At 47.7% G+C, this 10,475-nt stretch overlaps 1 protein-coding gene across 2 annotated transcripts in view; it reads right to left on the reverse strand.

The window, feature by feature from the left end:
• Window positions 1-7,107, reverse strand: part of OGDHL (oxoglutarate dehydrogenase L) — a 129,777-nt gene extending 122,670 nt beyond the window's left edge. The window contains exon 1 of one of the 2 annotated variants that reach the window (XM_069753145.1): window positions 6,810-7,107. The gene's annotated coding sequence lies outside the window, so the exon portion shown is untranslated. The remainder of the gene's footprint in view (window positions 1-6,809) is intronic. The other variant, XM_069753146.1, reaches the window with a different exon arrangement.
• Between the last annotated feature and the right edge of the window lie 3,368 nt (window positions 7,108-10,475).

The following is a 10,475-nucleotide window of genomic DNA, read 5'->3' on the forward strand; positions in this document are numbered from 1 at the left end:
GAGCAGCAAGCCCTTATTATAGCAGCTGTTGTGAATTTGGGAGCCGATTCTGCGACAATGTTTTGTGGTTTTACAAAATACAAACTGGATTTCCCATGAAAACCCCGCCAGATATTACCCCCTCATGTGAGCATACCCTTATAGAAACCCATTTAAAGGGAACCTGAAAGCAAATATATGCCACCCAATCCACGAGCAGCGAGTATCAGGCACTGCCTGTATGAATTCATCCAGGTAGATTTGACCTGAAAACAATCATCACTTCTTTTTAAAAAGGTAAAAACCAAGAATGTGCTGGAATTGACAACCGCCGCATGCTTCGTAGAACAACGACTGGCCCAGCCCGAGACGGATGTCACAGGTTACCGTAAGTCCTGTTTCAGAGGTCAGCAGCTACGGCCCCCTGATGATGTTCTGCTTGATAATCCCTAGTGCATGCTGGGAGAGTCATGTGGAACATCATCATAAGTGTGAGGGGGGACAGACTTCAGAAGTTAAAATACAGAAGGAAAATTATGGAATATTTAATTGATTTACATTACAGAAGTAGCTCGTTTTTAACATTAAAAAGATATTGATTACACGTTGCTGTTTTTTCTGCAGCAAAAACCTGATCTCTTGGCAGTGTGAGACATAAGCGAAGGCCGTTCTGTACCCCCAGAATCTGCTTAGAAGCAGGCTGAGCCGCTTGAGTGCATTGCGATCAGTCACCGCCGTGGTTACCATGCAACATAAAAGTAACTGTGCACCGGGTCAAGTTATTTGACCAAGTCAGTCTAAGAAAACCTATATTGGGCTTCTAATTTTGAAGAGATCTATAGAATGGTAGTGGGATGGATCTCTCCCTCCAGTCCGGGTATCATTCTGTCCTATGTTCAGAGTTATACTACCTTAATTTTAGGAGTGTGGTCTTGTTGCTCTGTATCATCTTGTGTATCCCCTCTAATGTGGCGACACAGTATTTAATGTTCATTACCCACACATCTATTTTCAGTAGGTGAAGAATCAGACTGTCACATTAGTTTTAAATACTCTGGATATTTTTAAATGGGTGCTTTTTGCCTCTTATAATCAGCTCCTACAAGGTATTGTCTGCTATCTTTGTAATACAGCAATGCAGGGTAATTGAACAATGGACTTCTGACAATGTGACCGTTGTGTGGTTCCATGTGGCTTGTTGACCTGCAGAGCAGGGGAAAAACTATGCATATTGATTAAAGGGAACCTGTCACCCCGAAAATCGCGGGTGAGGTAATCCCACCGGCATCAGGGGCTTATCTACAGCATTCTGTAATGCTGTAGATAAGCCCCCGATGTTACCTGAAAAAGGAGAAAAAGACGTTAGATTATACTCACCCAGGGGCGGTCCCGCTGCTGGTCTGGTCGGATGGGCGTCTCCAGTCCGCTCCGGCGCCTCCTATCTTCTTTCCATGACGTCCTCTTCTGATCTTCAGCCACGGCTCCGGCGCAGGCGTACTTTGCTCTGCACTCTTGAGGGCAGAGGATAGTACTGCAGTGCGCAGGCGCCGGAAAGGTCAGAGGCCCGGCGCCTGCGCACTGCAGTTCTTTGTCTGCCCTCAACAGGGCAGAGCAAAGTACGCCTGCGCCGGAGCCGTGGCTGAAGATCAGAAGAGGACGTCATGGAAAGAAGATAGGAGGCGCCGGAGCGGACCGGAGATGCCCATCCGACCTGACCAGCAGCGGGACCGCCCCTGGGTGAGTATAATCTAACGTCTTTTTCTCCTTTTTCAGGTAACATCGGGGACTTATCTACAGCATTACAGAATGCTGTAGATAAGCCCCTGATGCCGGTGGGATTACCTCACCCGCGATTTTCGGGGTGACAGGTTCCCTTTAAAACCTCAAATAATGTGAGATGAGCCCCTGCCATGTCCCCCACATGGAGGATGATCTAAATGACAAATGTGGGTATAAAGAGGAAATTTCTATCCTGAGGAGAGAGAACAGCAAGCTAGATACTTTGTGAGATGCTGATGCTAAGGCCAGCACCCGGAGACACTTGGACAAACTGATTACGCTGGAAATACTGCTGGAGGAGCCTATACGGAGAAGTATCTGGAGCCGCGCTGCCATATCGATCTCTAAGAGGAGGATTGTGACCCTCTCCCGGGGCATTTATCCCGTTACTGGACTGTATCCGTGTTCCTGGATTATTTTACCCTCTGAGTGGTGGATTGCTTTATGGACCTTTCGGTTTTCATGTAAAATATTCTTGGGACTGTTCACTCATCTCTCACTCTGTTGATTGTGTAATACCGGAGTAGGACCCCCTGACACCGGGTCTTACAAGTGGCCCATGACCATAGTTTTCATTTAAACCTGCAATTAAGAATGTGTCAGTTTGTGATTGGAGTTGACATGTAGCAGAGCTGAATGCGCTATGGACGTATGCCTGGCTGTGTCAACCTAACAGACCAGCGATAGTGACGTGGGCAACCATGATAGCACTCGGAAACCTTACAGGGGTACAAGTGCCAGCAGCATAGGACTTTATTCCCCTGCTCCCGGCTGCGATCCGGAGGGGAGCAATTCCCTGTGTGCAGTATATGGACAATAAATGACGTTCGACTTAACTTGCCTGTGTGACTGTCTCACTAAATTCACTGGCGGAAACGCCGATGTCTTACAACTGGAAAAAAAAAAGCAGGTTTGGCTGCATTTTTCAGGATCTCAAAGTTCAGCTATGCTTCCGCCATAAAAGCATGAGCATCATAAGGTGTTAGGCCACCAAAGACGTATGTGAAAACATACAAAACATTTTTGAAAAAAAAAAAAAATGGCAATTTTATTGAATTATTTAGTGGAAAAAGATTTTTATGTCTGAAAAAAAGTGACTTCTGTACAAAAGAGTTAATAAAAAACCTACAATTACAATTGTAAAAACAGCAGGGGGAGTTAAATTGGTCACAACTAGTTAACCCTACACATTAGCAGAGCATTTCCTAGGTCAGGCATTGTTTACTTTCACACATTGGTCAGCCCTTGAGATGGTCAGGTATTGTTCAATGTCACACATTGGTGGGAAATTGTTTATTGTAGGCTATGTGCACACGTCCGGATTTCTTGCAGAAATTTCCTAGACATTTCCTCCAAGAAATCCACATGCAGATTTTTTGCGTTTTTTTCACGTATTTCACTCGTTTTTGCGTGGTTTTTTTGCGGATTTTTTGCAGATTTTTCCGGAGGTTCTGGGATACAATAATATAGTGGGAAATCCGCAAAAAAATAAACATGCTGCGTCTTTTTCCACGATGCGCTTTTTTTCACGGAAAAAAAACGCAATGTATGCACAAAAATTGCAGAATGCATTCTAAATGATAGGATGCATATGTAAGCAGATTAAGCGTTTTTATAGTGAAAAAACGCAAAAAAATGCCGAAAAATCCGGAAGAAATCCTGACAAGTTGTGCACATAGCCTAAGGCCGGAGTCACGCTAGCGTATAATACGGACAAGTGCTATGTGAGAAAACATCGCATAGCACTCCGCCCGGTGTTAATCTATGGGGAAGCTCACATCACCGTTTTTTCTCGGGCGTATTCTACATGCGAGTGAAATCGCAGCATGCTGCGACTGTATGTAAATATCTCACATTTAGTGTGACCTGATAAATAAAGATGATCACCACTATGGTACTCCAATATAAAAAACCAATTTTATTAAATACAAAGATAAAAAATATATTTCAATATAAAATTTATGACCAACATGTAAACAGGGGAATAGAATCCACCAAAACAAGGGACAAAACAGCCATAGGCTACCTCACATACATCAGGATAAGCACTAGTATATAGAGAATAAATCAATTAAAGGTGACCCACTAATAAACATTGCCTAGATATATGGCCAAAAGGTAATATTACAAATTTACCAGGTACTGCTATAATAGCATATATCCTAATGAAAGACACTCTTAGCCTGCCTGCTCGCAAAAATGCTAAGCAAGGCTTAGATATGGCATAAACAAGATGGGCAATATAAATACAATAAGTGTATACCTTAACTGTGCGTCCTGAGTAGGAGCCCCGGCGTCCCTCTGCCCCGACGCGCGTTTCGCGTTCGCTTCTTCTGGAGGCCTCCAGAAGAAGCGAACGCGAAACGCGCGTCGGGGCAGAGGGACGCCGGGGCTCCTACTCAGGACGCACAGTTAAGGTATACACTTATTGTATTTATATTGCCCATCTTGTTTATGCCATATCTAAGCCTTGCTTAGCATTTTTGCGAGCAGGCAGGCTAAGAGTGTCTTTCATTAGGATATATGCTATTATAGCAGTACCTGGTAAATTTGTAATATTACCTTTTGGCCATATATCTAGGCAATGTTTATTAGTGGGTCACCTTTAATTGATTTATTCTCTATATACTAGTGCTTATCCTGATGTATGTGAGGTAGCCTATGGCTGTTTTGTCCCTTGTTTTGGTGGATTCTATTCCCCTGTTTACATGTTGGTCATAAATTTTATATTGAAATATATTTTTTATCTTTGTATTTCATAAAATTGGTTTTTTATATTGGAGTACCATAGTGGTGATCATCTTTATTTATCAGGTCACACTAAATGTGAGATATTTATGTACAATGGGTACTCTGACCCCCATATAGGAGGGGTGTGTACTATATTGATGAGAGCAAAACGTCTGTGAATATGCGACTGTATGTGTATCGGCCATGTCTCGCCAATGCAAGTCTATGGGTGCGAGAGAAACAAACAAACAAACAAAAACAAAAAATTGGACTGGTTTCTTTATTATAGTAAACTGCTGGAGACCAGCAGGAAGAGCAGCAATAGATGTGAAGATGGTGGTGGGCAAGTATAATATTAAGTGCAGGGAACTTGCATTAAGGCCGGGTTCACACTTGTGAGTTCAGTGCAAGAAACTCGCGCATCAATGCTTGGCACAGCCGCCGGCACTCGGGATCGGAGCGCGTCGCTGCATAGGAATACATGTAACCGCACACTCCGGTCCCAAGTGCCGGCGGCAGTGCCAAGTATTGATGTGCGAGTTCACATTGAACTCGCAAGTGTGACCCCGGCCTAAAGGAACAACTCCAGCTCTGCAATTAAAAAGAAAAAAAACAAAACACTGGAGTGGTGATGTGATGTAAGTCAACAAGAACCTCATTCTACAGCTCAGATTTACACTGAGAAAGTGACCTTCGGAGCAGAGAGTCGCGGTGTGAGCCGCCAATTACAGGAAGCAGGAGAGGACCAGAGGGCGTTGGAAATGGCAGAAGATAATGTAGGTACGTTACCGCACATTTCTATTCACTAGCAGAGAGGGTAGATACAGGGGTTGTCATCTACCAGGACAATCCTTCTCAGGCCGTCTCATTAAAATAAAAACGCCAATCCTGACCTCCGGTGCCTGCGCTGGGCCAGGGCTCACATGATAGAACATTACGTGAGCCCATTCAGCGCCGGCGTCACTGTCCCCAGCTTTGGCGTACCGCACGTCACCAGGAAGTCTGATCGGCTGCAGCCCTGACCTCATGCAGACCTTCGATCAGTCCGTGGCGAGGACAGTGATGCCAGCACTGATGGGGCACACGGCTCACGTAATGTCATATTGTGTGAGCACTAGGAACCACGCAGGCTCCTGAGGGGAGTATAGGGGTTTTATTTTAATGGGTGCAAACACTCAGCTTAAAGGGGACCTGTCACTCCCAAAATCAAAGGTGAGCTAAGCCCACCAGCATCAGGGGCTTATCTACAGCATTCTGTAATGCTGTAGATAAGCCCCCGATGTAACCTGCAACATGAGAAAAAGAGGTTAGATTATACTCACCCAGGGGCGGTCCGATCCGATGGGCGTCGTGGTCCGGTCCGGGGCCTCCCATCTTCATTCCATGACATCCTCTTCTTGTATTCACGCTGTGGCTCTGGCGCAGGCGTACTTTGTCTGCTCTGTTGAAGGCAAAGCAAAGTACTGCAGTGCGCAGGCGCCGGGCCTCTGACCTTTCCCTGTGCACTGCAGTACTTTGCTTTGCCTTCAACAGAGCAGACAAAGTACGCCTGTGCCGGAGCCACAGCGTGAATACAAGAAGAGGACGTCATGGAATGAAGATGGGAGGCCCCGGACCGGACCACGACGCCCATCGGATCGGACCGCCCCTGGGTGAGTATAATCTAACCTCTTTTTCTCATCTTGCAGGTTACATCGGGGGCTTATCTACAGCATTACAGAAGGCTGTAGATAAGCCCCTGATGCCGGTGGGCTTAGCTCACCTCCGATTTTGGGGGGTGACAGGTTCCCTTTAAGGGTCAATCCCTTTAAAAGAAGACCCCCAAGTCAGAGTGCTCCTTTAAGCACGGCCTCTTCTAGTTTTCCCCGCTGAATGGCACCTCAACCTTAAAGGGGCCGTAGGACAAAACAGTTATTGCAGCCCCTTCAAGGTGGGACCCCTCCGTGCCTGGCACACAAGGAGTCAAACTTATCAAATGAATATGCAATCAGAAATAACAGGTGTCTGCGGCCATGTTTAGCCCTGGCACAGATGGGAGCCATGACAACCAGATCACCGTGAGCTGCCCATGTGCACCTCCATCACAGGCCATGTACACTGCAGGGGCCCAGCCCTGTGTATAACGCTACAGCTCCAGGCCGCCGGCATAAACCTACACCCGGCCAGAGTGGCGCCCACAGGACTGTGGCGGAGATCCAGACCCGGCAATGGTGGCCGGCCGGAGAGCAGCTCTCACTGCAGCCAGCACGCGGGCAGCTGCCTCTACAGTGACGGAGTCTCCGGCGCCCTCAGACGTTTCCGAGTGACACCGTCACCTTTACCTGATGGCGGCTCACGTGACCACACAGCCAGAATCCCGGCGGAGCTCCGTACAGCGGCCTGGGAATCTCCAGTGAGGCGGGCGCACTGAGACACTGAGGTGGGCGGGGCTACAGGGGCGGGGCCCGGGCTCAGAACACAACTGTAGCGCTGTCCTCGGTGCTGAAGTGCTCTGCGGCAGCCGCAGCGTGTGCTCTGTGCTGTGCTACTCATCCTGTGCTACTCATCCTGTGCTAATCATTCTGTGCTACTCATCCTGTGCTGTGCGACTCATCCTGTGCTACTCATCCTGTGCTACTCATCCTGTGCTACTCATTCTGTGCTACTCATCCTGTGCTACTCATCCTGTGCTACTCATCCTGTGCTACTCATTCTGTGCTCTGTGCTGTGCTACTCATCCTGTGCTACTCATCCTGTGCTACTCATCCTGTGCTACTCATCCTGTGCTACTCATCCTGTGCTACTCATCCTGTGCTACTCATCCTGTGCTACTCATCCTGTGCTACTCATCCTGTGCTACTCATCCTGTGCTACTCATCCTGTGCTACTCATCCTGTGCTACTCATTCTGTGCTACTCATCCTGTGCTACTCATCCTGTGCTACTCATCCTGTGCTACTCATTCTGTGCTGTGCTACTCATCCTGTGCTACTCATCCTGTGCTACTCATCCTGTGCTACTCATCCTGTGCTACTCATCCTGTGCTACTCATCCTGTGCTACTCATCCTGTGCTACTCATCCTGTGCTACTCATTCTGTGCTACTCATCCTGTGCTACTCATCCTGTGCTACTCATCCTGTGCTACTCATCCTGTGCTACTCATCCTGTGCTACTCATCCTGTGCTACTCATTCTGTGCTACTCATCCTGTGCTACTCATCCTGTGCTACTCATCCTGTGCTACTCATCCTGTGCTACTCATCCTGTGCTACTCATGCTGTGCTGTGCTCTGTGCTGTGCTACTCATCCTGTGCTGTGCGACTTTTGCTGTGCAACTCTGTGCTGTGCAACTCTGTGCGGCTCTGTGCTGTGCGGCTCTGTGCTGTGCTACTCATCCTGTGCTGTGCAACTCTGTGCTGTGCAACTCTGTGCGGCTCTGTGCTGTGCGGCTCTGTGCTGTGCTACTCATCCTGTGCTGTGCAACTCTGTGCTATGCAACTCTGTGCTGTGCAACTCTGTGCTGTGCAACTCTGTGCGGCTCTGTGCTGTGCGGCTCTGTGCTGTGCTGCTCTGTGCTGTGGTCTGCGGCTCTGTGCTGTGGTGTGCTGCTCTGTGCTGTGCTGTGCTGTGCGGCTCTGTTTTGTGCAGCTCTGCTGTGTGCTTTGTACTGTGTAGTGTGCGGCTCTGTGCTGTGTGCTTTGTACTGTAATATCAGAGATCCCAAGGTCATGACAACAGTCTGGACCAGAGCACACACAAATAAAGTGCCCCCAGACAATTTAAATAAGCTCCATAAGGTACGTATATAGGCAGGAGAATAAGGAGCATAAAGTACTATTATATATAAACAATGTCTTTATTAGTACAAATATTAAAAAAGAGAACAGTAATACATTCCAATAATAGGCATTCCTAATCAAGCACAGAAGGGGTACTGCCGCCCCATTGCCCCCATATGTAAGTAAGTATACCAGGGGGGAACAAAGGACCCCATGTGGAAAGTGAAATTGGCAAGCCTACATGAATCTAGGGAGGTGCGGTAGCCAAGAACAGACTACAATAACAATAATGAGTGATTCATAGCAGCGCAATAGATGGCATAGATAAGCTTACCAGTGGGGAGGGCAGAGGAGGGGAGTCCCACTGGAAAAGAGCGCCCCGACGCGCGTTTCGCGGCACTGCCACGCCGCTTTCTCAAGGAATCACTCATTATTGTTATTGTAGTCTGTTCTTGGCTACCGCACCTCCCTAGATTCATAATGCAAGGAGGAAAAAACAGAGCATTGATGAACATTTTCAATAAACTTTATTCCATGACCAGTACAATAACATCTAATTTCATATCAAGTATCAGAAAGTAATACGAACAAAGATGAGTGCTTGAGATGTGCTGAAAAGAGACTCCATACCCATACTCCCCCCTAGTGTGGCTACCAAAAGTGGAAGCACACAGCGGACCCCTGCCCAACCCCCCAGAAAGAATGAGGGAAAGATGGTAACAAACCGGACATTGATAGTAAGTAAACTAAGGCACAAGTGTGTCTACCCTGAAAAACACCTACCCATACATGCAGCAAAACAGTACTTACTACGACACCATAATGGTACCAAAAATCATATAAGCTGACATGGGGGCAAAAACAGGGCTTATCAGGTCTACGGACAAGTAAGTAAGGGCACAAGTGTGCCTAACCTGAGAAGCAAGCACCCATACACACAGCAATACCGTCCATGCTAAAACTCCATGGAAACACCAAAGGTCGTGGTAGCCGGCATGGGGGCAAGAACTTACCAGGTATCAGGGCAGGGTGGAGAGACAGTCGGGAGGGGGTGGTCACCATCTTTCCCTCCCTCTTTCTGGGGGGTTGGGCAGGGGTCCGCTGTGTGCTTCCACTTTCTGATACTTGATATGAAATTAGATGTTATTGTACTGGTCATGGAATAAAGTTTATTGAAAATGTTCATCAATGCTGTTTTTTCCTCCTTGCATTATGATATGTTTTGAGCGGATTTAGTGAGTTCGGGGTCTATTGGCGGGACTTTCGCCAGAACTCGTTTTCTCACATTATGCAGTTGGGATCTTTGTTCTCCCTAGATTCATGTAGGCTTGCCAATTTCACTTTCCACATGGGGTCCTTTGTTCCCCCTCTGTGTATACTTACTTACATATGGGGGCAATGGGGCGGCAGTTCCCCTTCTGTGCTTGATTAGGAATGCCTATTATTGGAATGTATTACTATGCTTTGTACTGTGTAGTGTGCGGCTCTGTGGTGTGGTGTGCTGCTCTGTGGTGTGGTGTGCGGCTCTGTGCTGTGCTGGTCTGTGCTGTGTGGCTCCGTGCTGTGCGGTTCTGTGGTGTGGTGTGTGGTTCTGTGCTGTGGTGGGTTTTTCTGTGGTGTGCGACTCCATGCTGTGCAGCTCTATGCTGTGGTGTGCGGTTCTGTGTTGTGGTGTTCGGCTCCATGCTGTGCAGCTCTGTGGTGTGTTATGCGGCTCTGTGCTGAGTGGGTCTGTGCTGTGTGGCTCCGTGCTGTGCGGCTCTGTGCTGTGGTGTGCGGTTCTGTGGTGTGGTGTGCGGCTCCATGCTGTGCGGTTCTGTGCTGTGAGGCTCTGTGGTGTGTTATGGGGCTCTGTGCTGAACTGGTCTGTGCTATGTGACTCTGTGCTGTGTGGCTCCGTGCTATGCGGCTCTGTGGTGTGTTATGCGGCTCTGTGCTGTGCTGGCCTGTGCTATGTGGCTCTGTGCTGTGCGGCTCTGTGGTGTGCTATGCGGCTCTGTGTCAATGTCGGCTTTACACCCCATTGGTAGTCTCTCAATCAGCTTCTTCAGGTACCTGGAATGGCTTCCAATGAAAAGCTATGCCTCATCAAGAGTTCACTTTTGGAGGCACAGCACGATACACTGCTGAGGTTTGTTCTACAACTGTTCTAAGCTAGAATACAGCAAGCACTACTCAGCTAAGACAAATGACAGTCCATCATTAAGCCATGAAGGTTATTCATACTGGA

The sequence above is a fragment of the Ranitomeya imitator genome, chromosome 2 (assembly GCF_032444005.1).
Source record: "Ranitomeya imitator isolate aRanImi1 chromosome 2, aRanImi1.pri, whole genome shotgun sequence".
In the NCBI taxonomy this organism is placed as follows: Eukaryota; Metazoa; Chordata; class Amphibia; order Anura; family Dendrobatidae; genus Ranitomeya; species Ranitomeya imitator.